General features: G+C 45.0%; 2 long non-coding RNA genes across 17 annotated transcripts in view; one reads left to right on the forward strand and one right to left on the reverse strand.

Moving 5' to 3' along the window:
• The window catches only part of LOC135362596 (uncharacterized), a 24,985-nt gene extending 18,891 nt beyond the window's left edge, over positions 1–6,094 (reverse strand). For 4 of the 9 annotated variants that reach the window (XR_010407486.1, XR_010407483.1, XR_010407487.1 and 1 more), the window contains exons 1-2: positions 5,301–6,065; positions 3,424–3,572 (exon numbers count right to left, since the gene is read on the reverse strand). This is a non-coding gene — a long non-coding RNA (uncharacterized LOC135362596). Of the gene's footprint in view, positions 1–88; positions 3,573–5,300 lie in introns of those variants that run through there. The other 5 variants (XR_010407482.1, XR_010407485.1, XR_010407489.1 and 2 more) reach the window with 5 other exon arrangements.
• On the forward strand, positions 3,805–26,719 carry LOC129046178 (uncharacterized). Of its 8 annotated transcripts, none has more exons than XR_010407491.1 (7): positions 5,458–5,570; positions 7,102–7,285; positions 8,006–8,080; positions 13,224–13,344; positions 16,796–16,931; positions 21,541–24,983; positions 25,442–26,719. It is a non-coding gene; the product is annotated as an uncharacterized LOC129046178 (long non-coding RNA). The 8 variants fall into 8 exon arrangements; XR_010407494.1 differs by lacking the exon at positions 16,796–16,931 and having other exon boundaries at positions 21,541–21,701; positions 22,545–24,983; XR_008507005.2 differs by lacking the exon at positions 16,796–16,931.

Here is a 26,719-nt window from a genome sequence, read left to right on the forward strand (position 1 = left end):
GTTGATCAGGGTTGCCAGGTAAAATACAGGAGGCCCAGTTATAGTTGAAGTTCAGATAAGCAATAAATCTCAGGAATACATGAAAAAATTATTCATTGTTTTGTACTTTTATTTGCTAAATCTAGCAACCTTAACATTGATGGATCTTTTTCTGTGAGTCACCACCCTCATGAGAAAAAGAGGTTCACTATCCCTGCTAAGTGTGAAATTGGTAGGCAGGCAATGCGAGGGAACATCAAGCTTTAGGCAGAATTATTCTTTAGGCCTTTCTAGTGATTCTCTCTCTTATGGTGCTGCTCTCCAGCCAGAACTCTCTAGGTGCTAGGCAGTGATGCAAACTTCCGCAGAGAAGGGCAGTCTTGGGAGTTGGGTTTGTTTGGGTTCAAATCCTAGTGCCATCTTTTATTTGCTCGATAACATTGGGCAAGTACCTCACTGTTCATCTATAAAATAGTAATACCACTACCACAAGCCTTCCATGTTACTGTAAACATGAAATAAAATAATATTTGTGAATTACTTAGCTCAGCAACTGCCATAAAATTCTCTACAAACAGCTGCTCTTGTTATTTTTTGAAGAGACCAGGTCTCTTTCCTTCATACCACCAAGGAAAGGACACAAGACAAATGCACAAACGCACTCGTGGACAGACAAAAGGCACCGTGTCGTGGAAGCTGGAGGAGAGAGGGCTACCTCTGTTCTTGGGATCGGGTGTTCACACAACACCTGAACATGAGCCAGGGACCTGGGAGGCTACACATGAAGTGGGACTAGATTGCAGAACTTGGAATAAAGGCCATTCTAGTTGGGGAAAACAGCTTGAACCAAAACACGGAGGTGGGAGAGTATGGGGTATGGACAGAAAACAGCAGAGGAGAAGGAAGAGTGAGGAAAAATGTCAAGAGGTCTGGTGGCTCTGACTCCTGCCCCAGGGCTCTGATCTTCATTACACATCCACCGCGGTGCCGGTAAACGTGCCTTGGCAGAGCTGGGACAGGATGGGGGTACTCAAGAGATCATTCTGCAACAACGCACAGAGAGGACTGAGAGGGACATTTCCTCGTGGCCAGGGGTAAGGGTGTTGAGTTCAGGATCCATTGAAATAATGCTGATCTCATGATTCCCCTGCTTAAAACTCTTCAGTGGCTTCTCACTCAGGAGCAAGTCCAAAATGCTTCAGGCGGTGCCTTAGGTGCCTCAAAGCCCCACAGTGTCCTGGCTTTGGCCTCCGCCGCTCGCTGGCTGTGTGGTGTCTCTTTGCTCTGGCCACACAGGCCTCCCTTCAGCTCCTCCGGCTGTCCGGGCGATCCCACGTTACGTTTCAAGGAATCGCATCCCTGTAACCTTACCAGAGATTGCTAAAAGTAGTTTGAGAAATCACCATTCATTCACTAGATCATAAGCTCCCTGATGGTACAGATTTTGTTTAGTTCATTGTTACATCCCTAGTGCCTAAAATTGTTCCTGGCACAGAGGAGGTGCTTAGTGAATATTGGTGGAATGAATGAATGAATTTATAGAAGATGCAAAGCCAAAATATTATCAATAGAGAATTATAAATTCCTACACAGATCTTCGTGTGTCTATCATTTTTTTTCTTTCATGGAGTATTTCCTTAGGGAAATTCCTAGCATTGGGATTATTTGCCTGAAGGGCATTTTTATGCTATTTTATTGTTTTTGGTAAATTGAAATGTGTTTTGTTTGGAAAATTTCACAACAGCTTTTGAGGTCATAGGAGCACAAGGGTATTGCAAAACCAAGGCTGGTGACCCAAGTGCCTGGCACCGAGTCTGCTCAGGCTATCTCATTGGCATAGAGACATGCCAGCTGACCTTTATGCACAGAGGAGGGTTGTTAAAAGCAGACAGGAAAAAGAGACAAGTAGAACAATACAGACATGGCATACAAATGACTAGACTAGAAAAATGATCTTAACAGCTTAACAGTAATTTAATCATTCTAAAATCCCACTACTACTTTGAGAAATAACAAACTGGAAAGCATTGGCAAAGTTCATGTGTAATTGCACACTATGTCTTTCTGCTCTTTTATGAGTCTGGCTTTTGATTCTGAATTCAGAGGATCAAGCCGAACATTTCCATGGAACTTGGAGTCTAGTAATTGTGTACCTGTCCCATACTGTACATGTCCACAATCGGCGTCTTTATGAGGATACCAGTTAATAACAGTATTCTTTTTGAGTAATATTTTTTATATTTTAATAACAATTATTAATATTAACTAAAACTGCAAAGCAGACACAACTCTAACAGTGATGGAAGATTTTTTTTTTAAAGTGCTAGCAGATGACTTTAATTAAAACAGAAAATGAATAGCCCAGATTTTTAAACATCTCATTTTAAAAAAAAGATCAAGTTTCCCATTTAGACACCTCTTTCCTTCCTTTCCTTCCAAAAAGTCTCAAAGTAATTTAAATAAATAATTATTATGGAAATTTTCTGGTTATAATTTTCCATTAAAATGAAACTCTGTGAGAACAAGAATAGCATCGTCTACATTGTTCGTGATTGCATGCTGGCGCATCAAACTATGAGAAGCACATAGGAGGTGCTCAATGATAAATAGTTGTTGAATGAATGACTAGAAGAGAAATAGGTAAGAAAAAACTGGTCCCTAGGCAGAGTGGTCTTCTGCAAAATAAAAAAAGAATGCATACTCTTAAAAACACTTAGAAAATTAAGAAAAGGAGAAAGAAGGAGAAACAACACTCTCAACTTGAAAGCTATCATAGTTTTTTGTGTTTTTTTAAATTTTTTTTAAGATTTTATTTATTTATTTTTTTGAGAGAGAGAGCACGAGCAGGGTGATGGGCAGAGGGAGAAGCAGACTCCCCACTGGGCAGAGAGCTGGATGCAGGGCTTGATCCTGGATCATGACCTGAGCCGAAGGCAGACGTTTAACCAACTGAGCCACCCAGGTGCCTGAAAGCTATCATTGTCTTTCGGTTGCATTTTTTCATCCTTTTTTCCATGTACATAATTTTTAAATGTCATGTTAACCGTGTATATATACAGTTGTCATCCTTTTAAAATTAATCTTACAGGGGTGCCTGGGTGGCGCCATTAAGCATCCGACTCTTGGTTTCAGCTCGGGTCCTGATCTCAGGGTCATGGGATCGAGCCCTGCATCCTGCTCTGCAGTTGGCATGGAGTCTGTTTGGGACTCTCTCTCCCTGTCCCTCTGCCCCTGCCCCCTGCATGTGCACTCTCTCTCAAATAAATAAATCTTTAAAAATAAAATAAAATAAATCTTACAGTATGAGGATTTTCCATGTAATTTTGAAGTCTTTGTAGACACTGATTTTAATGATTATATGATAAAATGATGGAATTGCATTATGTTCTCAATAATTCCCAGTTTCTTTTCTTTTGCCATTATAAATAATGCTGCAGTAAGTACCTTTGTGGATCCAGCCATTTTTCAAAGAATGCACTTGACAAGTGATGTATCAGCCCAGAGAGCCTAGGTTATGCTGCAGTAACAAGTAGCCTCCAGATTTCTGTGCTTTCAGCAACGATGGTTTATTTATTGCTCTTGCTGTATGTCTGCTGCAGAAATGGAAAAAATGGAATGAAGTCTTATAAAACTTAAGTTCCCTTCAATTCAATTCAAGAAATAGTGGCTGAGTGCTTGTCATAAGGCTCACTGCTAGCCCTGAACGTGCTGAAAAGATTTTCTGATGAGTCACAGATAAACGAAAACTGGCAACGACATTTTCATAACATGCTGTACAACGGCAGGAAAAAAAATCAATGAAGGCAAAAGATCATTTTTCTAGTCTAGTCATTTGTATGCCATGTCTGTATTGTTCTACTTGTCTCTTTTTCCTGTCTGCTTTTAACAACCCTCCTCTGTGCATAAAGGTCAGCTGGCATGTCTCTATGCCAATGAGATAGCCTGAGCAGACTCGGTGCCAGGCACTTGGGTCACCAGCCTTGGTTTTGCAATACCCTTGTGCTCCTATGACCTCGAAAGCTGTTGTGAAATTTTCCAAACAAAACACATTTCAATTTACCAAAAACAATAAAATAGCATAAAAATGCCCTTCAGGCAAATAATCCCAATGCTAGGAATTTCCCTAAGGAAATACTCCATGAAAGAAAAAAAATGATAGACACACGAAGATCTTTATTATAGATGTTTGTGACAGCAAATGATGGTAGGTAAATTGTAGGATATTTACAAGACCGAATATCATGGATCAGTAAGCATTTGTAAGTATGAAATTTTCATAGATGCTTATGATTTAAGGTAAAAATGGGGGGGAAGGGATAATACATTTCCATCTATGCTGTACAATTATGTATAAAATGTTAATACACTTTAAAAAAAGACTAGTAGACATGTTGTAATGAGCACTGGGTATTATATAAGACTGATGAATCACTGACCTCTACCTCTGAAACCAATAATACATTATATGTTAATTGAATTTAAATTTTAAAAATACATTTAATTTAAAAATAAAAAACAAATAAATAAAAAATTTAAAAAGACTACTAGGAAATATGGCAAATGGAACGGCTGGTTTGTGAGGGCATGGGAATTTTGCATTATTTTAAAAGATTTAATATCTCTATTATTTTTGCTTTAATATTTGAAACAATAAAACAATTTTTAAAAAATACAATAAAGTCCATTCCTGAGAGGGACGCTGGGTCAAACTAATGTTTTTTAAAGTTGGAAATAAAGCGTGAGGTAGATAACTCATATTGTGCTGGGAAGCTAGTCTATTAGCTCTCTTGGAAGCATCAGTCCCTCCTTTGTCTGTTATGCTCTTATTCTTCATGACTCAGGATCTGAATTATTTAGATAAAATTTTTTGAAATAGGGCGCCTGGGTGGCTCAGTTGGTTGAGCGACTGCCTTCAGCTCAGGTCATGATCCTGGAGTCCTGGGATCGAGTCCCGCATCGGGCTCCCTGCTCGGCAGGGGGTCTGCTTCTCCCTCTGACTCTCTTCCCTCTCGTGCTCTCTGTCTCTCAAATAAATAAATAAAATCTTTAAAAAAAAAATTTTTTTTTTTTGAAATAGAGTAGTTTGGAGAAAGAGCACCCCTTGGTATCCAATCTCTTGCTGTCATTTTCCAAAACTTGGGAAGCGAATAGAGTTAAATACCAGGGCGCGCTTCTGTACAAAATACATGGGTCTGGGCAACACGAGGTATTTTCCAGAACCGACACTACCCAAGTCTTTCATTTTGCTCTGGATTGGGCACACAGTGGACACCCACCAGATCCCTGATGAATTGCAAAGGAGAGGAAATTATATTGCTCACCCGAAACCCACGGGGGGGAGGGGCTGTGTCCTCCTGAGGAGCAGGTGTCACATAGGGAGGCAGGAGGGACAAGGGGCCGAGGCCCAGGACCCCGTGTGGAGAGCACTCCTCTTCCGGAGCCACGAACACGGGCGGCCCCCGCGCCGAGGGAGGCGAAGAGCACTGTCCTGGGGTCTTCCCGCTGACCGTCACACCCCCGTTGATGAAAGGCGGCAGGCGGTGGCGAATGAAGACCGCCAAGGAGCTGCTAGGCTCTCGTAACTCGTGGCGGTAAGTGACGCTCTTTATGGGAAGCTCGCTCTGGCCCCGCTGCCAAAGGGACAGGCTCTTGGGACCACTATGCCTCCTTGAGTCAAAAATTCTTTGGAAGCTTTCCCGTGCTTTGCCATTTGAATCCATGCTACGCTGACGAGGCCAGAGACTTCTCTTTTTCTTCTTTTTTTAAGTCGTTTTAACAACTCCCTCGCGTTGCTGTGGGTCGGCTCGGCTTTGGTGTTTTCGGTTGGCCTGCAGCACATCCAGCTTTCTCACTGGGTCAGCTGGGCAATGGCACGTCACGGCAGCAGAAGCTTCCTGAATAATGCTGATGGCATTGCGGGGGCAGCCGGGGGCCGCATGCCACAATGTCACCTTGGCTGCGCTCCTGCGGACAGTGTGGGCGTCGGTGGCCTCCGCGGGCTGCTTCTCTGCACCGAGGCCCGGCAGTGGAGGGACCAGCCTGGTTGCTCAGGGACCTGGAGGAGCCTTGAAGAGCCAGTTAGCATTTGCTCAGGGCAGTGAGACCCGATGCACTTGCACGGAGCCACGGCGCGGGGATTGCGCAGGTCGAGCCGGCTGGAGCAGGCCCGGGGGCGGGAACGCGGCCAATCTGGGTGGCCCGGGTGGCCCGACTGACTCCATCTCCATATGTCCGTTTACCCTACTTGGTTGCAAATTTAGCTGACCTAGGTCTATCCCTTGGGTGATTATAAAGTTTCAACTCCCTTTGCAAAATATTTTGGGGTCCTCGGTAGAGATGAGAGAGCGATTGCTAAATGTGAGTAATGGATTAGACGTGGGCCTTCCCTTCTGGGGAGCCGGCAGGTGATTCCTTCCCTGACCCAGGGTGGTGAAGCCCCAGAAGGCTGACAGCCTCACCTGCGGTCCCCGCCTTCACTTTGATTCTTAGGGTCTTCTTGAGCGATGAAGCTTTCAAAAATGGCAACAACAATAACAAAAACAACAAACCCTTTATTTAAATTATCTGAGGTTTCCTTTGCCAAAGATTTAAAAAGATGCAAGGATTTCAGAAAACTGGAGAATGAACCTTACTGCCAAGTTGCAGTCAGGAGAGAACACTCTTTCTGAGTGGTTTTCAATCGTCTGCTGTAATAAATGATTAATTTCCCCATTATATTACATTAAAGGGATTAAAAATGATACTCCTCTCCTTTTATATGCAATTTTATGAGTCACTTGTACAGGGGTGTAGCATGAGTAATAAAAATGGACCAGACAGTTAAATAAACCGTGTGCCAGCAGCAGGCTTCTGTGTGATGGGAATTTCTGTTAACCCTTCCCGTCCCCTGGGGGGAGGGGCTGCCCTACGGGAGGCAGAGGGGGTCCTGGGAAGGAGGTCCTCGGAGAGAGGTCTTCTTCTGAACCAGCGGCCCCCAAGGCTATGTTGGGATCAGAAGGCAGCGCCCGCGGGGCCTCTGGCCACTGGGGAACCTCTCCTGCACCCCTCTTGGCTGTAGGGCTTGATGAGCCTTTCCAGAGACCAGGCCAGATCTCCCACAAACTCCCTGCACTGGTTTCCTAGGGCTGTCGTAAGAAATCCCACCAACGAGGAGGTTTGGAGCAACAGAAATGTATTCTCTCACGGTTCTGGGGGCCCAAAGTCTCAAGTCCAGATGTCTGCAGGGCCGTGCTCCCTCTGAAGATTCTAGGGAAGGAACTACTCCAGCTCTCTCTTCCCACTTCTGGAGGCTCCTTGGTTTCTGGCGGTATGACTCCAACCTTCACATGGTGTTCTCTTCCTGTGCATATCGACCTCCAAACGTCCCCCTTTCTAAGCACACGAATCAGATTAGATTAGGGGCCCACCCTCATGTAGGACCCCATCATAACTAATTCAATCCTCAATGACACTGTGTCTAGATAAGGTTACCATCCTGAGGGGCCAGGGGCTAGGGGCTAGGACTTGAACATACGAGTTTTGGAGAGACCAAAGCGACACAACACTCATCTAGGTGGGCTTTTCCCTGACACTTCTCTTGTAGCTTCAGACTCTCCATCTCAAAGCTGTGGGTAAGTTGCCATGTCTGTCAGGCTTGTCAAGTCATATCCGGAGATCCATTCTCCTCCCCTCCCCCCAGCCCCTTTCAAGAGGAGAAAAGCTAGCTTGTGGGAAAGCCCACGCATAGGTGAGGAACCCCAAACTCGGTTTGTGTCCTCCCTGTTCTCATTCCCACTTCCTCAGATTACAACCCTCTCTCCAAATCTCCTTTCTAGTAACAATCTGGAATTCACTCACCCTGAAGGAATGCAGCACATGATTGTGGAATCTTAGTGTTAGATCTCCCAGTTCACCTGTCCAAGTCCCTTCCACAAATGACCTTGACACGTCTGATACCAAAGCCTCAAGCCCAATGAATGATGTTCAGTGTGGAATTCTGGGCCCGGTGACAAAGAGGGGCTGTTTTTTTTGTTTGTTTGTTTTGCAGGGGCAGGAAGGGCTGATCATGAGGATTCTGAGGTCATACCCATGAGGCCAACTCATCCTGCTCTGGTGACTATATGTGGGTTTTCATGCCTTACATTCAAATATCATCTTCCTTGGAGGCTGAGATTCTGAAGAAGGAGGGTGGGTAGGTGGGGAAGGGGTGAACATCCCAGAATTGCCTGGAAGGCTGACATAGGATGAGTCCCTACCATTGTCACACCCTGCCCTTGAGGTGAACAAGTCTATTTGAGCCCTCAGTTGTGTTGGAGGGGGCCGTCCATTGAAGTCCTGCTCAGGGAGCTCAGAATGCTTTCAATTCTTAGCTCCTCCACCACCTCAATCAGGAAGAGTGATATTCAAAGTGAATATCGTGAAATAGTTGAGTTCATATCTGCCGTATTTGTTACTGTTTTATATTTGTTGCCCTTGTTCTTTGTTCCTATTTTTGTCTCCTACTTTTTTTTCTTCCTTTTGTGGTTTTAATTGAACATTCCATATGATTTCATTTTCTCTCTTAGCAAATCAGTTCTATTTCTTTTTTAAACTTTTTTAGTGGTTGCCCTAGAATTTGCAATATATTTTTACAACGAATCCAGGTTCACTTTCAAATATCACTATACCACTTCAAGGGTGGTGTGAGTGCCTTCCTCATCCTAATTCCTTCTGCCTGTCCCTTGTGGTCACTCATTTCACTTATATCTAAGTATACATAGTTGAATACATTGTTGCCATTATTATTTGGAACAAAATGTTATCTGTTAGATCAGTTAAAAATAAGAAAAATAAAAGTTTGTTATCTTATTCCTTCTCCAATGTTCTTCCTTTCTTTATGTAGGTCCAAGCTTCTAACCTGGATTATTTTCCTTTTCTCTAAACAACTTCTTTGATGGGGTGCCTGGGTGACTCAGTTGGTTGGGCATCCAACTCTTGGTTTTGACTCAGGTCATGATCTCAGGGTAGTGAGATCCAGCCCTGAATTCAGTGGGGAGTCTGCTGGAGATTCTCTCTCTCCCTCTGCGTCTACACCTACCCACCCCTTCTCACGCGTGTGCATACACATTCTCTCTCTCTTAAAATAAATAAAATCTTAAAAAAATAAAAGAACTTCTTTGAACATTCTTGCAAAGCCAGTCTATTGGTAACAAATTACCTCGATTTTTGTTTGAGAAAGTCTTTGTTTCTCCTTCCCATTTGAGGGCTAATTTCACAGGCTACAGAAGTCTAGGCTGGTGGTTTCTTTCTTTCTTTCTTTCTTTTTTTTTTTTAAGATTTTATTTATTCGTCAGAGAGCGAGAGAGAGAACACAACAGTAGGGAGCGACAGGCAAAGGGAGAAGCAGGCTCCCCGCTGAGCAAGGCACCCAATGTGGGACTCGATCCCAGGACCCTGGGATCATGACCTGAGCCGAAGGCAGATGCTAAACCATCTGAGCCAGCCAGGTGCCCCTAGGCTGGTGGTTTCTTTCAACTATTTAAATATTTCACTTCACTTTCTTCTTGCTCTCGTGATTTCTGTATAGAAGTCAGATGTAATTCTTATTTTGTTCTTCTATAGGTATTTTTTTCCTCTGCCTTCTGTTGGGATTATTTTTGTTTTAATTTTTGGCTTTCTGTAATTTGAAAATGATATGCCAAGCTGTAGGGTTTTTGGTTTTGTTTTGGTTTTTTTTTGGTATTTATCCAGCTTGGTGTTCTCTCAGCTTCCCGAATCTGTGGTTTGGTGTCTGACATTCATTTGGTGAAATCCTCAGTCATTATTGTTTCAAATATTTCTTCTTTTATCTCTTTCTTTTCCTTCTGCTATTCCCATTATGCATGTTATACCTTTTGTTGTTGTCCCACAGTCCTTGAATATTCTGTTCTGTCTTCTTTTTCAGTCTCTGTTCTCTTTGCTTTTCAGTTTTAGAGCATTCTATTGCTAGATCTTCTAGCTCGGAGATTCTTTCCTCAGCCATGTCCAGTCTACTAATAAGACCATCAAAAGCATTCTTCATTTATGTTATGGTGTTTTTTATCTCTAGCATTTCTTTTCGGTTCTTTCTTAGGTTGCCCACCTCTCTGCATACATTGCCCATCTGTTCTTGCATGCTGTTAACTTTATCCATTAACACATTCACCACAGTTATTTAAAATTCACCATCTGATAATTCCAACATCCCTGCCATGTCTGCTTCTGATACTTGTTCTGTCTCTTCAAATTGTATGTTTTCACCTTTTGGTATGCCTTATGATTTTTTTTCTAGATAGCCGGGTATGGTGTACTAGATAAGAGGAATGGATGTAAACAGGCCTTTAGCAATGTGGGGGTGGGGAGTGGGGGAGGGGAAGTATCCCACAGCTCTGTGATAGGTGTCAGCCTTCTAGTGAGCCTGTGCCTCTGGACTGTGAACTACACAAGTGTTTCTCAGTTTTTCTCTCCCCTTAGGTGGGATAGGATGGTGTGAATGCACCAGAGTTGGTTCTTTCCTTTGTCCAGGTCAGCCAGGCTCTGAGAACACCCCAGCAAGTTAGGCTCTGGTGACCAGTCTTCCCTGAGGGCAGTGCTCTGGGATATTTCAAAATGGTTCCTTTCCTCCCCACTGCCAGAAGCAGGAGGGGATTTTCCCCTGGTATTTACCGTGGGAACCTGGGGGAGGTAAATCTCACAATACTGTGGGGTAAATCTCACAATTGTATGACTCAGTCCCCCCTGGAGTTTTTACTCTCAGAGCTGTCCACACTCAGCCCACAGCAACTGCTCAGTTACAGCTCAGGTTTTCCTACTCCCAAGGAGGGGATAAGAACGTCCACACTTGGGCGCCTGGGTGGCTCAGTTGGTTCAGTGACTGCCTTCGGTTCAGGTCATGATCCTGGAGTCCCGGGATCGAGTCCCGCATCAGGCTCCCTGCTCGGCGGGGAGTCTGCTTCTCCCTCTGACCCTCCTCCCTCTCGTGCTCTCTGTCTCTCATTCTCTCTGTCTCAAATAAATAAATAAAATCTTTAAAAAAAAAAGAACGTCCGTGCTTACAGCCAGTGACAAGGAGACCCAGAGGAGAATTGTGGAAGAACGTTCTCTATTCCACTTAGTATACTTATTTCTCAACCCTGTGTACTTTTCTTTTAATAACCTTTCCCCTCATTTTTAAAGTAATACATAGTCGTATAAAACTTCGGAAAAATCAGAAAAGTATGTTCTTTAATTGCTATGATCCCTTGGTTTACCCAGAGAGCTGTAGTGCTAATACTCCTATATATTTTATTTCTGATTTTCTCCTATGTATGTGTGTAAACAGATAAATGGTGAATAAATTCATAGACTGCAATTGATATTGTAGATTACATTTTCATATCCTACTTCTTCCAATTAAAGTGCTATTATGATTATCTCTTATGTCCATCATATTCAATGTCTTCTTAATTGTACATTGTTAGGATTTCCTACAATTTTATTAACTGTCCCTTGTTTGGGAACTTTAGGTTTAGTAATTTGGAGGCATAAATATTTGATAACATTTGATGATTTCCTTTGTTTAGGATTCCAAAGGTGGGATTTCTGAGTTAAAGGGCATGAGCATTTGAAAGGATCTTGATAAACACTACTAATTTATTTCCAGGGAATTTGTGCCTTCGTCCCTGTCACATCCTAGTGTTGTCTTACACTTGTATTATAACTGCCCAGCATATGGGCGGGTAGTTCTTTGTGGAGTAAAGGCCGTTGTCCTGGCGTGGAGAGGATATGGGACAAACAGGCCCATCATTTTGGTTATGACCCAATGTCAAGAAACCCACAATGGCAGTGCCCCTTCTCTTTTATTCAGTGCTTTCTTTTTCCTCCCCACTGCTCCTGGACAAGGCTAGTGAGCGCAAGACCAAGAACTCAGAGGGAAGAAAGCATTGCCAGAAATCAGTTACCTGTTGTTGTTGTTGTTGTTTTCCTAAATAAACTCAATCCATAACAAGAAGGAGATGGGAAAGGAGGAGGAGAAATGAACCAAAGTGACTGTTAGCAGCTCACATTTCCTCTCAACAAATCATGTAATAAAGCTGCAAGAGGGAGATACTTCATATCAACAGAATCATTATTTCGGGAACTAGGAAACTGGGTGATGTTGGTAGAAATGTTGACCAAATCAGTGCCCAGATCGGTCCTGAGACCACTTCTAGGAAAAAAAAAAAAAACTCAGTGTTTGCAGGACCTGGGAAAACCTCTCTGGCTCACCCTCTTTCCTATTCCTTTGTTTCATTAAGTTTTTACTATGAAATAGTTTAGATATTGTAAAAAGGTGTACCCACAACCTAGCTTAATAACTAAAACATAAGAAATAGAGTGAGCCTTTTGCTCATTATTACATTCTCCTCTTTCCACCTTTGCACCCCTACTCCCAGAAATAACAATTATTCATGAGTTCGTGTTTATCATTCCCATGTAGTTCTTTAAACTTTGCTACATATGGGGGCACCTGGGTGGCTCAGTTGGTTAAGCGACTGCCTTCGGCTCAGGTCATGATCCTGGAGTCCCAGGATCGAGTCCCGCGTCGGGCTCCCTGCTCGGCAGGGAGTCTGCTTCTCCCTCTGACCCTCCCCCCTCTCATGTGCTCTCTGTCTCTCTCATTCTCTCTATCTCAAATAAATAAATAAAAATAAAATCTTTAAACTTTGCTACATATGTATGTATCCCTAGGCAAAATATAGCATTTGCTTTTCATATTTCTTTTAACTTTTAAAAGGATACCAAATGCTTCTTACTCCAACTTGCTTTTTCGTTTCACATACTGTCCATGAAACTTACTCATGTTGAACAAGTAACTCAGGCTCATTCATTTTTGCTGTTTAATACTCCTTCGTATGTATATGCCATTTCTTTATCTAAACTCTAATGATGAATATTTAGGTGGTTTCTAGTCTTTCGTTATTAAAAACAATGGTGTTGTATATATTCTTGTACACACTCTTGGGCAAGTTCATGTGGGTTTCTCTACAGCTATGGCCAAAATGCCTGCACAGCATTAACTTCTGCAGATATTGCCCATTTGCTCTTCAAGAGAGCTGTGTCTTCAAGTGCCCCTGCCTACAGCCTTATTAGTGCAGTAGGACAGACTTAAAGTTTTGCTAATCTGATGGGTGGTAACTTGCATGTCCTTGATTACTAATTTTAGCATTTTGTGATGTGTTTATTGGCCACTGGTGCTGCTTTATGTGAAGTCCGGCATGTTCATATTGTTTGCTCATTTTGCTTTTTAGGTTGTTTGCCTCATTTTTGCATGGACAAATTTGAACAGAATGAGTATCGTGATCAACCCTAAAAGGTGGAAAGCCATCACCCAGGGGCAGCATTGGGAGAAGAGGCTGGTTTGTCTGCATGGTGATGACAGGCCTTTCTTTTTTTTTCTCTCTAAGATTTTAGTTATTTAATTGAGAGAGAGAGTGTGTGTGTGTGTGTGTGTGTGTGCACGCGCACCAGCATGGGAGGAGGGGCAGAGAGAGCGGGATGTGGGGGTTGGTGGGGGGGTCCTTGATCCCAGGACCCTGAGATCGTGACCTGAGCCAAAAGCAGACCCTTAACCCACTGAGCCACCCAGACGCCCCGACAAGCCTTTCTTTAGCCCCCAGCACATGGAACTGTAACACGTCCCCCCTCCTCCTGGGGCTGAGGGGCCCGGGCACATCTCCCAGGCCGTTGTATTTTAGGAATGACTCTGGAGAACCAAGTCAGTCTAGCTCCTCCGACGAACCAGTTCAGCGCTCCTGACTAGAAGCATCAAAAACCAGCTCTCAGCTCATTTAAGCTGCAATGGGATTTATTGAAAGGGTGCCAAGGACACCCATGGACAAGGGTTTCTGAAGCAGGAAGGGTGCCCCAGAGCGTTTCACAGGACTGGCCTGTTGGAGGCACCTTCCTCAACCCAGACGCGGGACACCCCCACTGACTAGGACACTGGGAACTGTAGAGGTGACTGTAACAAGGCAGGTCTCACTGTTGTAGTGAGAACAAAAGGCCAATTTGAGCGGGTTTGGGAGCAGAATGGAAGGAAAGGAGGTGGAAACAGCTGGGTGTAGAGAATTAGCTGTAAAGGGAGGCAGAGAAATGAGACTATGCCTAGAGGGGCATGTGGGCTCAATGGGGTTTCTTTTTTAATGATGGGAAATAGGACAACACATTTGTATGCTCCTGGGAAGGACTCAGTGCCAAATAGAGAGCAAAGAGTCAGTTTTGAGTAGTGGGAGGGGATGGGATACTTTGTACTGGGAGGAAGGGCAGGGGAACCCAGGCAAAGTAAATGAGGACAGAAGCAGAGAGATGAGTAGCTCAAGGGAGATGGTACCGCGGGAGTTCTTTGCTAAATTCTTCTATTTTCTGGGTGACTTAAGAAGATCGACTGCCAGTAATTAAGAGCGGGAGCAGGATGTTGAAGGCTTAAGGAGAGAAACATACATTAATCAACTTTCAAAGGTTTTTGCTTTTATTCCTGAATTTTTTATATCCCATGATAGAAACCACATGAAAAAAGAAAAACCCTTAAAATGTTCACTAATGAACAAAAGTGGGATTTCAATTACATACATTGTTTTCTCTTTGGAATAAACTGCTAACCCATTAAGAACAGTTTCTCTAGCAAAGAACACCATCAAGTTCTGGAGGATTTCTACAAACCGCACTCTGTTTACCTTTCTCCAGAAACAAAAGTGACGGAATAGTTAACATCTGCTTGTCCTAAGCTTAAAGTCCAAGTTGTAATATTTATTCTGACTAACCTTCAGAGAATGACAAAGGAATCCTTTAGAGCAAAGGGGACATTTTAACCAATGACCACACTCTGTGGCCAGTGCTGCGTTAAAGAGAAAAAGAGAGGAAACTAGAAGAATACAAGACTGCTCGTTTTGCTCTTCTGGAACGGGACCTGGTCTTTTTATAACAGGAGAATCAGAATAACCTTCCATGGATGTGTACACAGCACGCATGATTCTGCCCACCACAGAGCCCGGGATGCCAAGCACCGTGGGTATTTCAAAACTGTTTTGAAACTTACCGCCCACACTCGCCACCTCCCTGCACCCGCTGAATTTCAACACTGGCCTGGTGGTGCAATGTGGATATTCCCTGGCAGAAACTCCTTCCCAGAGGCTATAGGATGGAGCAGGCTTCGTCCTAGCAGCTTCCCCACACCGTGATTTGATAGCATGTGGTGGGCTTATAAATATATTTTATTTGAAAATTTATTTTCAGCACAAAATTTGGCCAGGCCGTCCATTTTCTCTCTGGCTCCTTCCCCCAGTGATGCTGCTTGCTACAAATACCAACAGAAGTATGGATTTGACTACCAATGATTTGTTCAATTCCATTTAAAATGATTATTGACCTTTTCCACCCCCGGCCTGATATCTTTCAGAGCTGATCTAATTTCTGTAGAGATCTGTGCCTGTGGACTCATGTTAATTTGTTAATTGAGTTAGAGTACTGCCAGACCCTCAGAAGACCTTCACTTGGCTGTGTTCTGTGTCTAACAGTGAAACCCTGGCTGCGATGAAGTTTTATTGGTTGAACACATGAGAGCTGATGAATTGCAGCCAGAATGTGACATTGATGCAGTCATTCCAAGGGGGACGCGCTGCTGGGTCTCAGAATTGCAGAAAGCACAGGACAGGCCCGAGAGTGGCAGGATTGGTGACTTCCAAGCGGTGTCCCCTTCTTCTGGAAGCTCTCAAACACACCACGTGATGCTGGGCTGAGGGGCATGACTCGGCACTCTGGCTCCACTCCTGGGACGCACTCTCCGCCCCCCAGGATTGCGGTTTAAACGCTCTTCTCTGTGACTCAGCTGTCACAACCTCTTCGGGCAAGTTCCACGGCGGGTCTCTGGGGCCAGCGCTGTCCATCTAAATGCAAAGGCCTTATCAGCCAAGCAGATGGATGGAGCAAATGCCACTTCCCAGGGAAACCAGGAGTTCCCCCTGGGTCAGCAGGGAAGGGTTTCCTGTGAGGACACCACGTGTAAAGTCCTCGGGGAGGCAAGGCATTCTGAGGATGTGAGTTAGCACAGCGAAGCTCACCAGGGCTTCTCCGATTTGCTATAAATAACCCTGCCCTGGCAGCAGATGGGACGAGAGCCAAGGAGTAATGAACACTAGGACAAACAGGCCTCCGGGATGCCGGCCCGGCCACCCCAAGCCACGGCTGGCAACAGGCTTGAAGGTGGCAGTGGGCGAAACGGTAGCAACAACACCAGCAATCCTCCTGCACGAAGGGAGGGAAACTCTAGAAGAATGTGCGCCTAGATCACGTGGATCTAGAGCATTCGCTTAACGGGCCACAGCTGGGAAGCGGGTTAACTTGCTTGATTGGATGTTTACATATTAGCCAACAAATCAGGGTTTATATACTGGACACTGTTTAGCAAGCACCCTGCCCGAGAGAGAGCGAGAGTCAGGGCACGGCTCCAGTACCACCCGCGGCAAGCAGAGCTGACAGCGGACAGCCCGGGAGCAGGACGCAAGCCTGGGTTTGGTCTAGCAGTATTAGATACCGTACAACCAACTCCTGTGCAAAATAGACTCTATCACGTTAAGTAAGGGCGGGAGGGGAGTGGGATGAGCCTGGAGAGCGAATGTCAGGGAACAAGTGGATATGGAGGCAGAGCTGCTTTGAGCTCGCTGTCAGGGTCAGCGCAGTAATGGTGAGTCTGACAGACCACAGCCAAAGGGGATAGGGTGCAGAAAGGGAGACTCTTGCATTATGCTAGGACGGTGCCCCCAGCCCCTAGCCCCCAGTAGAAGCAGACTCAAGTCATGTCTGAATAAAAGCATCCTCCTTGTAGGCCCTCAGGATTCTGCCCAATGAAGATCAACCAATGAGTTCAGAATCAAAGAACATGAAATCTACAAGCAAACAGGCCACCATGAGTGAGAATCAGCAGAAACTATGAACCCCAGAATTAAACCTCCGTCCTTTAGGTAATGAAATTATCAGACACAAATATATATAAAATAACCACGTATCCAATGTATAAAGTCTGAAAAAAAGAAAGATCATAAAAATAGGCAAGCGATAAGAGACTATGAAAATGACCAGAAAGGTTTTGAAAAAAAAATTTTTTAAGTCAATGCAAAAAATGAAAAATAGAATTGTGAAAGGTAAAAACCATGTACCCTGATGAGAGGATGAGACAGCCAAAAGACATAGCTGGGAGGTCACTTTATTCCTTGAACAAATATGTATTTAATATCCACCACGAGTCAACTACCATTCTAGGCTGGGAGAATATAGCGATAGACAGAACAGACAAAAGTCCCCGCCCACACATAGGTTACAAAATAGATTATAACAAGTAAGTAAAATACAGAGCATAGTATCTGGAAAACGTAAGTCAGGGAAGGAGGATAGAGAGCACTGGGGGTGAGGAGGGCTGTGTTTTAGATAGGAAGGACAGAAAAACAGCTCACTGAGAAGTGGACAGGTGGGTAAAGGTTTGAAAGAGATGAAGGAACAACCCAGGAGCATACGGGGGGGGGGGGGGGGAAGGCACTGTGGGCAACGGAACAAGTACAGCGGCCTAGAAGTAGGGATCTGCTTGCTTTATGTGACCTCCTGACAGAGGTCAGTGTGGGTGGAAAAGTGGGGTGGGGGGTTCTGAGAGGTAGTGGGAGCTTTGCAGAGTAAGAGAGGATGCACCAGGCTGCAATCACACTTTAAAGGCCCATACGAAGTTAGTGGTTGTGACTTTAAATTTGAATTTAGCTGTAAAATGCGGCTTGCAAGCAATCCCTGAAACCATCCCGGCATGTCTGGTGTTTCTTCTCCTGTGTCTGGAGTCCTCTTCTCCTCCTTGTCCATCTTTGGTGTTTTCCCTCACCCTTTCTGCCGGATTTATTTGCACCCCCATCCCTGTTCCGATGTTCCTCCGTACTACAGAGAGCCGACGTTGTATCATGGTTCCTGTTTTCTGCCTTTAAGTGCCATGAGGAGCCATCATCAATAAATGCAATGCTCAATAAATTGAACTGTCCTCGCACCCGCTTCGGCAGCACATACGCTGGATTGAACCGCGCTCCGTAAAATCCCACCAGGTTATTGCAGGAAAGGGCTAAATGGTGTCTGTTTGCAAGAAGACTCTTTTGGCGCCCTTACCAGATTTGATTTGTCTTCAGTTTAAGCACACTGCTGAATGTGCAATCAATATTTTAGTAATTACATACAAATAGTTCTCGTTATAAATCAAAGTTGTTATTACTGCCTTAAGCTTTGGCTTTGGTAACAAGTCTTTTCTTGGAGACCATGCTGTTCTCCTGGGGTCAGCTGCCTGGGTTGGCTCCCATGCCATTCCCCTCCAGAGCTGCACGCTGGTGTTAGCTGGTTAAGGAGGCCAGACCCTGGGACGCCTGGGTGGCTCAGTTGGTTAAGCGTCTGACTCTTGATTTCGGCTCGGGTCATGATCTCAGGGTCCTGGGATCGAGCCCCACATGGGGCTTCGTGCTCAATGAGGAGTCAGCTTGTCCTCTCCCTGCCCCTCCCCCACTCTCTCGCGAGTGCTCTTTCTCAAATAATTTTTAAAGATTTTATTTAATTTTAAAAAGAAGGACGGATCCTACTTTCCTGACACAGCTGGAGTACATCTTAAGTACCTGGCTCACCAACGAGAAGATCAGGCCTCTGCTCCTAAATGCAGGATTCTAGCCAGAAGGCCACCATGACCTCTTGCACAAAACTGTCCGAGGAATTACTGAGGCCTAAGAGCACTCAACCTGAAGAAAGCTCTGGAACACAAGCTGTAAGGCAGGGTTGTCCCATCTTGATGTCCTCCTGTCATTGTCCCCTGGTGGCTCATCAGTCCCCCTGCTGCCTGCAGGGAAGGGCACTTATGGGAGTAGGGGCTACCCCCGACCCCACCCCGGGCAAGGCAGCTCCTGTGTGGCACTCAGCTCTCTAGGGAAGCAGCTCTAAGCAGCCGGGGGACAGGCACACTGTCCAGGTAAGGGACACCTGGATTGGCACCCATGCCAATCAATTCACACTCCCAGGAGATTCAAACTAAAACAAGATGGCTTAGCCAGCAAAGATGAAAGGAAGCACAAAATCCACCTATTTTTTTTCTTCTTTTCCCACGAGGCACTGGGCTTAGTTACAAACCAAGACAAAAGGGTTTTTTAGAGAGTGGTGTCCTAGGACGAGGAAATCCATAGGTAGCCCAACATTTTCACTACCAAATGGCTCAGCTTTATCTAAACTTGTTCAAAGCATGACATATATAGTTTTCCATCTTCTCCAAGGGATCCTGTCTCTGAGTTCTCTGGTATCTCCTTCCAGAGTCTCCACAGCCCGTACCCCCACACAGGGTTAGAACAGAACTCTACTACTTAGCCCCAAGTCACCATAATCGCCCACATTTCTGGCCATAGCGATTTCAACTCCCTAAACATGTCCCAGGTGGGAAGAAAATCCAGATGTAATCATGAACAAGAGTAGGAAACCTTACTTCAGCGGCCGGCCCCCCAGAAGCTGACCCATTCCTTCAATTTTTAATTAGAGAGAGCTGTCATCTGAACTGGCAGCTGAATCAACACCAGCCACACACATAAGGGTTTGATGTGACTTCTTATAATCAAAAGGGAAAATACTGCCCACCTCTCCATTTCATCTCAGCATCGCGTCTGCTATTATTGTCCACAAAGTCTTTGTTTCCAGCCCAGCACAGACATTGTAAGAGGGCTCACTAGTCTTTTTAAAAGACAAATCAGTGGGTCCAAAGCTCTGCTGTATGCCTCCCTTCTTGTTCAAAGCGACACTTATGTCCCTCTCTGGTGAACTGGACCCATGGAAACCCCACTGGACTTGCTTTCCCCTTCCCCACCCCTCCGAAACACACCCACTCCTCACATAGGTCCCCATGAGACCCCTGCATATTCTCCTCCCTTCTTGACTTTGGTTCAAAATAAATTAAAAACCCAAAACAAAGATTCTAATAAGCGATTAAAACAAATACCTAATTTACCAAAAGAACGAGTCACTTACCCCCTGGAGGTATGAATAGCTCACGCCTTCTGCTAAATCAGGGCACTGAATTAAAAAAAAAAAAAACATGTGTAAAACATATACTTAAGCCTTACCTCCAACAGATGACTAATGGGCGTTAGGCTGTGTTTTGTTTCTTGTTCAATTCACAGATAATTATTTACTCAATAAAATTTAAACAGTTATCATAGCATAATTGGAAGCTGAGGGTAGTCTTTTCCTCTCCCCGCCCCTTCCCAGCTGCAGCCGACATAGTCATGCAGTAGACAACATGATTATTAGTTTGCTTCTGTAGCTTTGTGACAACTTACGGGGCAGAGGGAGGGGGATCCGCAGGCCTCATCCTCTTTAACAGCCCTCCTGAAACAGCCCCTTGTAAATTCTTGCCTGACCCGAACCATCACCCTCTTATTTCTAACTGATTTATTTTCTCCACTCCTCAGGGAAGGGGGCTGTTATTCAAGCTTACTATTTGGCAAGGGGGACCGGCGAGCTAGAAGTTCTCTGCTTTTCATTTATGAGCTTTGCAGGGCTAAGAGGAGTTTGAACCATCCAAGAGAACTACTGGGCATCTGTCCAGCGGTCTGAGGGTAACCTGGGCACTAAATGGGTTTCAAGATTAGGAAACATTAGGAATAGATGGGACCTGGGTGATCACAGGGAACACCTGCCCATCCTGCAGGCGAGCTAACTAGAGTCCAGTGTTGCCGCAGCTGAGAGCTAGTTTGTAGTTAATAGCTCATTAGTAAAAGAGCTGGGTCTAGGTCTAGATCAGGTCATGATCGCTGCCCCCACCCCCCCACTGCGGAGGCTCCTACCCTTCTCCCCATCCTGCAGTACGGCAGTTTCTTGGGGTCTCTTCTGACTTTTGAAAGGTACCATCCTTCTGCAAGGACTGACTTTCTATAGCATTCTGGGAAATGTGATGCCCGGGAAGGGTGGGGAGGGGAGAGGAATTAACCTCCATTTAGAATATATCCCCCCAGACCACTCTGATGTATCAAAATACGGCTCAGGAACCATGAAAATAAAGCCTATGTTTGGTGCACCTCTAAAGAATACAAAATGGCTCTTCTTCGAACCTATTTTAAGGCAGCAACCTTTCAGCCACGTTCTGTGCGGCTCCTTCCACTCAGGGGATAGGAAGGAGATGTGAGCAGTCCCAAGATTTCAATCTATCTGGGCCAGCCAGCCCTTTGTGCAGCATGAGTATGTAGCTACTGCCTTTCTTGGAAACCTAGAGCCAAAGGCCTCAACGCCTTTTCTCCCCGCTCACTAGGGCCTTCCTCCATCTGCATTTTATTGCTCCAGAGATCGAAAGGCTGCCATGCCAGTCTGCAGAAATTCCTTGGCTCAGCAGCGCCTCTGAGTCATCCTTAGATAAGAGGAGCAAAGAGGCAGATGAGCAGGACACAAGGGGGCTTTGTCGGAGGGAAGAAGGGAAAGGGAAATGCGGCACGCCAGAGGGCCAGAGGGAGCAAAGATGCTTCTGGCAGATATTCTGTCCTCCTTTTCATTTGCTTCTGTTAATCCTTCCATTCCTGTTGTTTTCAGATCCCAGGCCCTGCCAGCCAGGAGCGCAAGGAGATTGTGCTGTGCTCTGCCTGGAACCTACCAGAACTCTGGAAATGGCCTTTCCAGTCCACCCCCGGGGAATAAACAAGGCCATGGAGATTTAAAGCATCAGTAGAGAGGACACTTCTTTATTGGAAAAGGTCTTTTTCTTTTCCAAAGGGGATAAAAGATTATAGACCGACTGGTTATTTAAGTTTATGAAAATATACAACATAGGTTGCTAATGCTTTTCTATTATTTTCAGTGATAATTGTAAATTAAGGAAAAGGCAAGAAGGCTTGAGGTTTTTTCTCCCTGAAAACGAACTATGGATTGTGTCCAGGAGCTCTCAAAAAATAGTAAATATTTCCTTGAAAAATATATCAAACAAGAGAAAGAGAAATACTTTTGTATTATCCTCTGAGCTGCTAATTGTTAAAGCAGGTTTCTCGGGCAAAATGCCCTGATTCACTGTATCCTCACAACCGGGGACCATACAAGTGAGGTAAAGTGCCTGTCAGAGATCTGTTTAGCCCAGGTGTAAGGGAAGAGATTGCTCCCCCACCCCCCACAGTCCTTCCAGCACTTACGACCAACAACAAAGGATCTCACGTTTTACATTTCTATGACCATATTTCTGGCACCCAGGGGCCCACAGTTGCACCCACCTCTCAGGCCATTTGCTGGGCCCCAGAGCTCACGGAGCTGCTGTGGGCTTTCGGCTCCCATGCACAGCACACCGCTGAGGGGGTGACTGCCCCCCTGCAAGCCACAACCTAGCTGCTAAGTGCTTCCTCCCATAGCCACTCTGTGAGCAAAACCGCCTCAGCTTCATCCTCTGCAGTGTGAGGCTATTTCTACCTTCCTTGGATTTCCTCTCTCCTGAGAGCAGAGCCTGAGTAAAGAATGGGGAGATTTATCCCTTGGACAGCATCTTCATTTCCCAGGGCTGCTGAAACAAAGGACCACAAACTGATGGCTTACAGTAACATGTATTTTCTCAGTTTCAGAGGCCGGAAGTCCAAATCAAGCTGTTGGCAGGACGGCGCTCCCTCTGAAGGTTCCAGGGGAGAATCCTTCTGTGCCTCTTCCTGGCTTCTGGTGGTTGCTCCCAACCCGTGGCAATTTCCAGCTTGTAACTCATTGCTTGCAATCTCGGCTTCTGTACTCACATGGCCTTCTTCTGTGTGTCTCTCTGCACCCTCTTCCGTCTCTCCTAAGGACACTCTCATTGGATTTAGGGCCCACCTGAACCCTGTACTTTCTCACCTCAATCCTTATCTTAATTACATTCTGACGTCCCAGGTGGACATGAAATTTTAGGGAAACATTATTCAACCCAGCTCAGGGCTCTAGGCTCCTTTCAGGTTCTTTCTTAGTTCTGAAATTACCTAATGTTGACATTGGGGGAGTGGATGCCATGGGAGGGAATAAGCTGGTGTTCAAAATACCTCCCTTGCCACTTGCTGTTATGGCTGAGTTTCCCCATGAACAATATCTAAGCCATTTGACCCAATCTTCAAGACTCAATCCTCCGAGAAATGGCAAATATCTCCGAGAGATCATTTCTCAAGCTGTGATTCTTGGGGGTGGGGGGAGGGGTGGGGAACATTAGAATCATCTGGCTGGTGGGGGTGTCTTACAAAGAAACACCTGCTCCATGGGACGCCTGGGTGGTTCAGTTGGTTAAGTGCCTTCGGCTCAGGTCATGATTCCAGGGTCCTGGGATCGAGCTCTGCATCGGGCTCCTTGCTTAGTGACGAGCATGCTTCTCCCTCTCACTGCCTACCTGTGCTCTCTCTCTCTGTGTCAAATAAATAAATAAAATCCTTAAAAAAAAAAAAAGAACACCTGCGCCGGGAATTCTGCAAGAGGTGGGCGGGAAGGTGTGCCTTGCAAAGAGGTCATTTACATAGTAAACCTCTGTCACGCTGCAAACGTTTTATCTATCTCAGGTATGCAGCTTCTGTTTCCAACCGTGGTTACCCACCTCCTGGCAATCAGTTGACCTTAGCACTTGTTTGGGAGCTGGGGGAAGGTGTGCAGGGACAAAAGAGAAGATACACCAAGGAGCAGCCCCCAAGAGGGCAAACCACTGAAATTTCACTCTTCCTCCATTTTCTAGAATAATCAGCCCCAGATGTGTAGCAAGGTTGGCAAGTCCAGGTTGGCCCCACTATTTGAAATCTGGTGTGAATTACGTAACTGAGTGGCATGCTGTGTTAGGAAGGATTCTGAGGCCGCATCTGTGCTAAGTGGGAAGAGAGCCATGAGAGAGTCACCATCTACCACAAACATTCCCAGGGACTATCAGGGCATATGTCACCCATTCGTCATCCCTGGTCTATAGCTTTTTGGGGGGACCATTTCGTAAATACGTTGCTGCCAAACATAGGGAAGAGATTTTTATGTCCTGATATAGAAATATATGAAGTCATAAAAATAAGCTATTGCTATGCTATCACTACTTTTTTATATTTCTACAGACACTTTAATGCCCAGTGTACAAATCTTGTGATTTTTGAATCAGAAATTCTTAGAGGCAAGCACGGGGTCTGTTCCTCCTCTGCAGCTGTCTGCACGCTGGGTATCAGTTGTATAACCAGGGTGACTGGGCCTGCGCCAAGCCTGAGCTCAGCATCTTGGAGTGGGGTTGGAGGAGTGAATGGGACACTGGGGATGGGAGTGCTTTCATCCTGCGGGCACCACCATGATCATACATTTCAAGCCTTGGCACCTCAGTGTCCCCATCTGTAAAATGGGAATAGCCAGTCCACCCCTCCCTTCCCCCACAGGTTGGTGTGCGGCAGGGATGGAGCACAAGGGTGGGCCCAGGACAGGCTGGTGGCGTCTTTTAGAAATTGATTTCTAAAATGTGCATCCTGCACATTCTGAGGTCAGTGCTGTGACAAATAAGAATGTTTGCAGAGGAGGGCACTGCCCAGGAAATCCAGCTCTGACGGTTAAAGAAAGCCATCTGGAAGTCTCCGGAGACCAGGGGTTCTGAAGATGCCAAGCAAGGAAATGTGACAGTCTGAAGAGTCAGCGGTGCCCCTGGGATGGTGCACAAGGCACAGTCTGCAAGAGGGGCTGCCAGGAGCTGACCTTTCCCTGCATTGGCACCACGTGCAGAAGCCCAGGACGGGCAGCCAAGGTCATGTGCCCTCACAACCAGCGCCTGAGGACATTAGAAGGAGCCTTAGACATGACTCAGTGAAATGTTCGCTTGTGAGCAAGCAGGGGGGAAAGTTGTTGTTCCAGGATCCCAAAGCTAATTAGTGGCTGAACGGAGACGAGAACCTCACTTTGCAGATGCCAGGAAGAAGAGAATTTGTAGGATGCTGGAGGGAAGGCCCAGAAGGAGCCCCATATTGCCTGTGACCAGCTGGCCTTGACCCTAGTGGGATGCAGTTGGACCCTGATACCTGTGGGCCCCTTCCCAGGTAAGGGGGTTGTAGCTTGAGTGGGAGAAAATCATCCTGTGGGATTTCAGTTTTTAAATGTTTAATCCCATATAATGAAACCAGCTTGACAGCAAGAAGTTACAGGGTTGTAAGAGCAGAAGGGGATATTCCTGAGATCTGAACCCCAGCGTCGAGGCAGTGAAATTTCTATGTAAAGGTTGTGGGTTAAAAGGTGGGCAGTGGGAGCACTCTGCATGGTGCAGGAAGAAGAAGGGGGCATTGTCTGCAGAGAATTTTAAAACGCTGATCAAACCATCTACAAGTTGGTCTGCTTTTCACTATCACCATGCCCTGGTAATTCTAAATAACATTAGTGATATAGTATTCGGGTCTGAATATTTTTAAGCCTAAATTAGAACATTTGTATTCTTTATCCTTTACAAAATACTGTATTCTATATGGGAGTTAACTTGGTACATGGCTTTGTTTCCAAACAGTGCATGAGGAGTAGACAATGGGAGCCCTTATAGACAGAGGCACGGACTTGAGTGACTTCAATCCTGTTGTTGTATGGAAACATACAAAAATATTTGCAAACTGGCAGAATCCACCTTGAACAAGGCACACAACACTTTAAAATGATTCCTCGAGATCACGGCAAAGGAACTGTGGAGAGGACTATTACTTCTGCAAAAAAGAAAAAAAAAGTGAGGAAATAGAAAAAAGAATCAAATGTAAGGAAGAAATGTTAGGAGAAATGAGCAAAAGTGCCAGTCTGACATTGCCTGGTGAAATTAACAGGGCAGGGTTTGAGGCCTGAGTCACTTTCTCCAGGAACTGGACAAGAACCCAACGGCTCAGGGAAGTCCCTATTTGCTGTCAGTCAGACACTTTCTCTGATTTTTGCACATGTGAAACTTGAGAACCAAATACAATAAAAATCTGTGATGAATTTGCCGGGGATGGGTTTTTGGCAAAAAATTTTCAGCTGTGAGGACATTTGAAAGCTGCTAGAATCGGTCCTGAAGAAACAAAGATGTGAACTATCTTGCCCTTTCTGGAATTCGCTGTGACATGGGATTGGTATGGGTCTCTGCCAAATTTATCCTTATGCTTCAGACTTTCCTTAACTACTTGTATGTCTCTTGTTACAGGTAAAAGTAAACTTCACAGTATATCAACTATACTTCAATTTTAAAAGGAGAGAAAACTTTAAAAATTAAAATGAATGAAAAATATTCCTCAATGAACTATGAGACACACTGACAAATCTGGCTATGCTGCCTATTGAATGGGACTATTCAGGATCGATTTTGATGAAATCACTGACAAATTTGCAGAAGTCTCAAAGACAAAAACTGTAATGTTCTATCTGTTCCCAACATACAGGCAAAAAGGTTCTCCCTTTTCTTAAAAAAAAAAAAAAAAGTAATTTAAAAGTATTTACTCCTGGGGCTCCAGGATGGCTCAGTTGGTTGGGCGGCTGCCTTCGGCTCAGGTTGTGATCCCAGGGTGCTGGGATCGAGCCCCACGTCGGGCTCCCTGCTCGGCGGGAGGCCTGCTTCTCCCTCTCCCGCTCCCCCGGCTTGTGTTCCCTCTCTCGCTATCTCTCTGTCAAATAAATAAAATAAATCTTTAAAAAATAAATAAATAAAAATAAAAGTATTTACTCCTTCCCCTTAAAAATGTACTATTTATTTACTAATTGATTCATGTATGTATTTAAGTGCCATGATCATGTATGTGAAGTATAATAAAAGAAAAAATTCATTCTC

Source organism: Mirounga angustirostris, unplaced genomic scaffold, assembly GCF_029215605.1.
Source record: "Mirounga angustirostris isolate CCGP_5_RB_7025 unplaced genomic scaffold, mMirAng1.0.hap1 SCAF_14, whole genome shotgun sequence".
NCBI lineage: Eukaryota > Metazoa > Chordata > Mammalia > Carnivora > Phocidae > Mirounga > Mirounga angustirostris.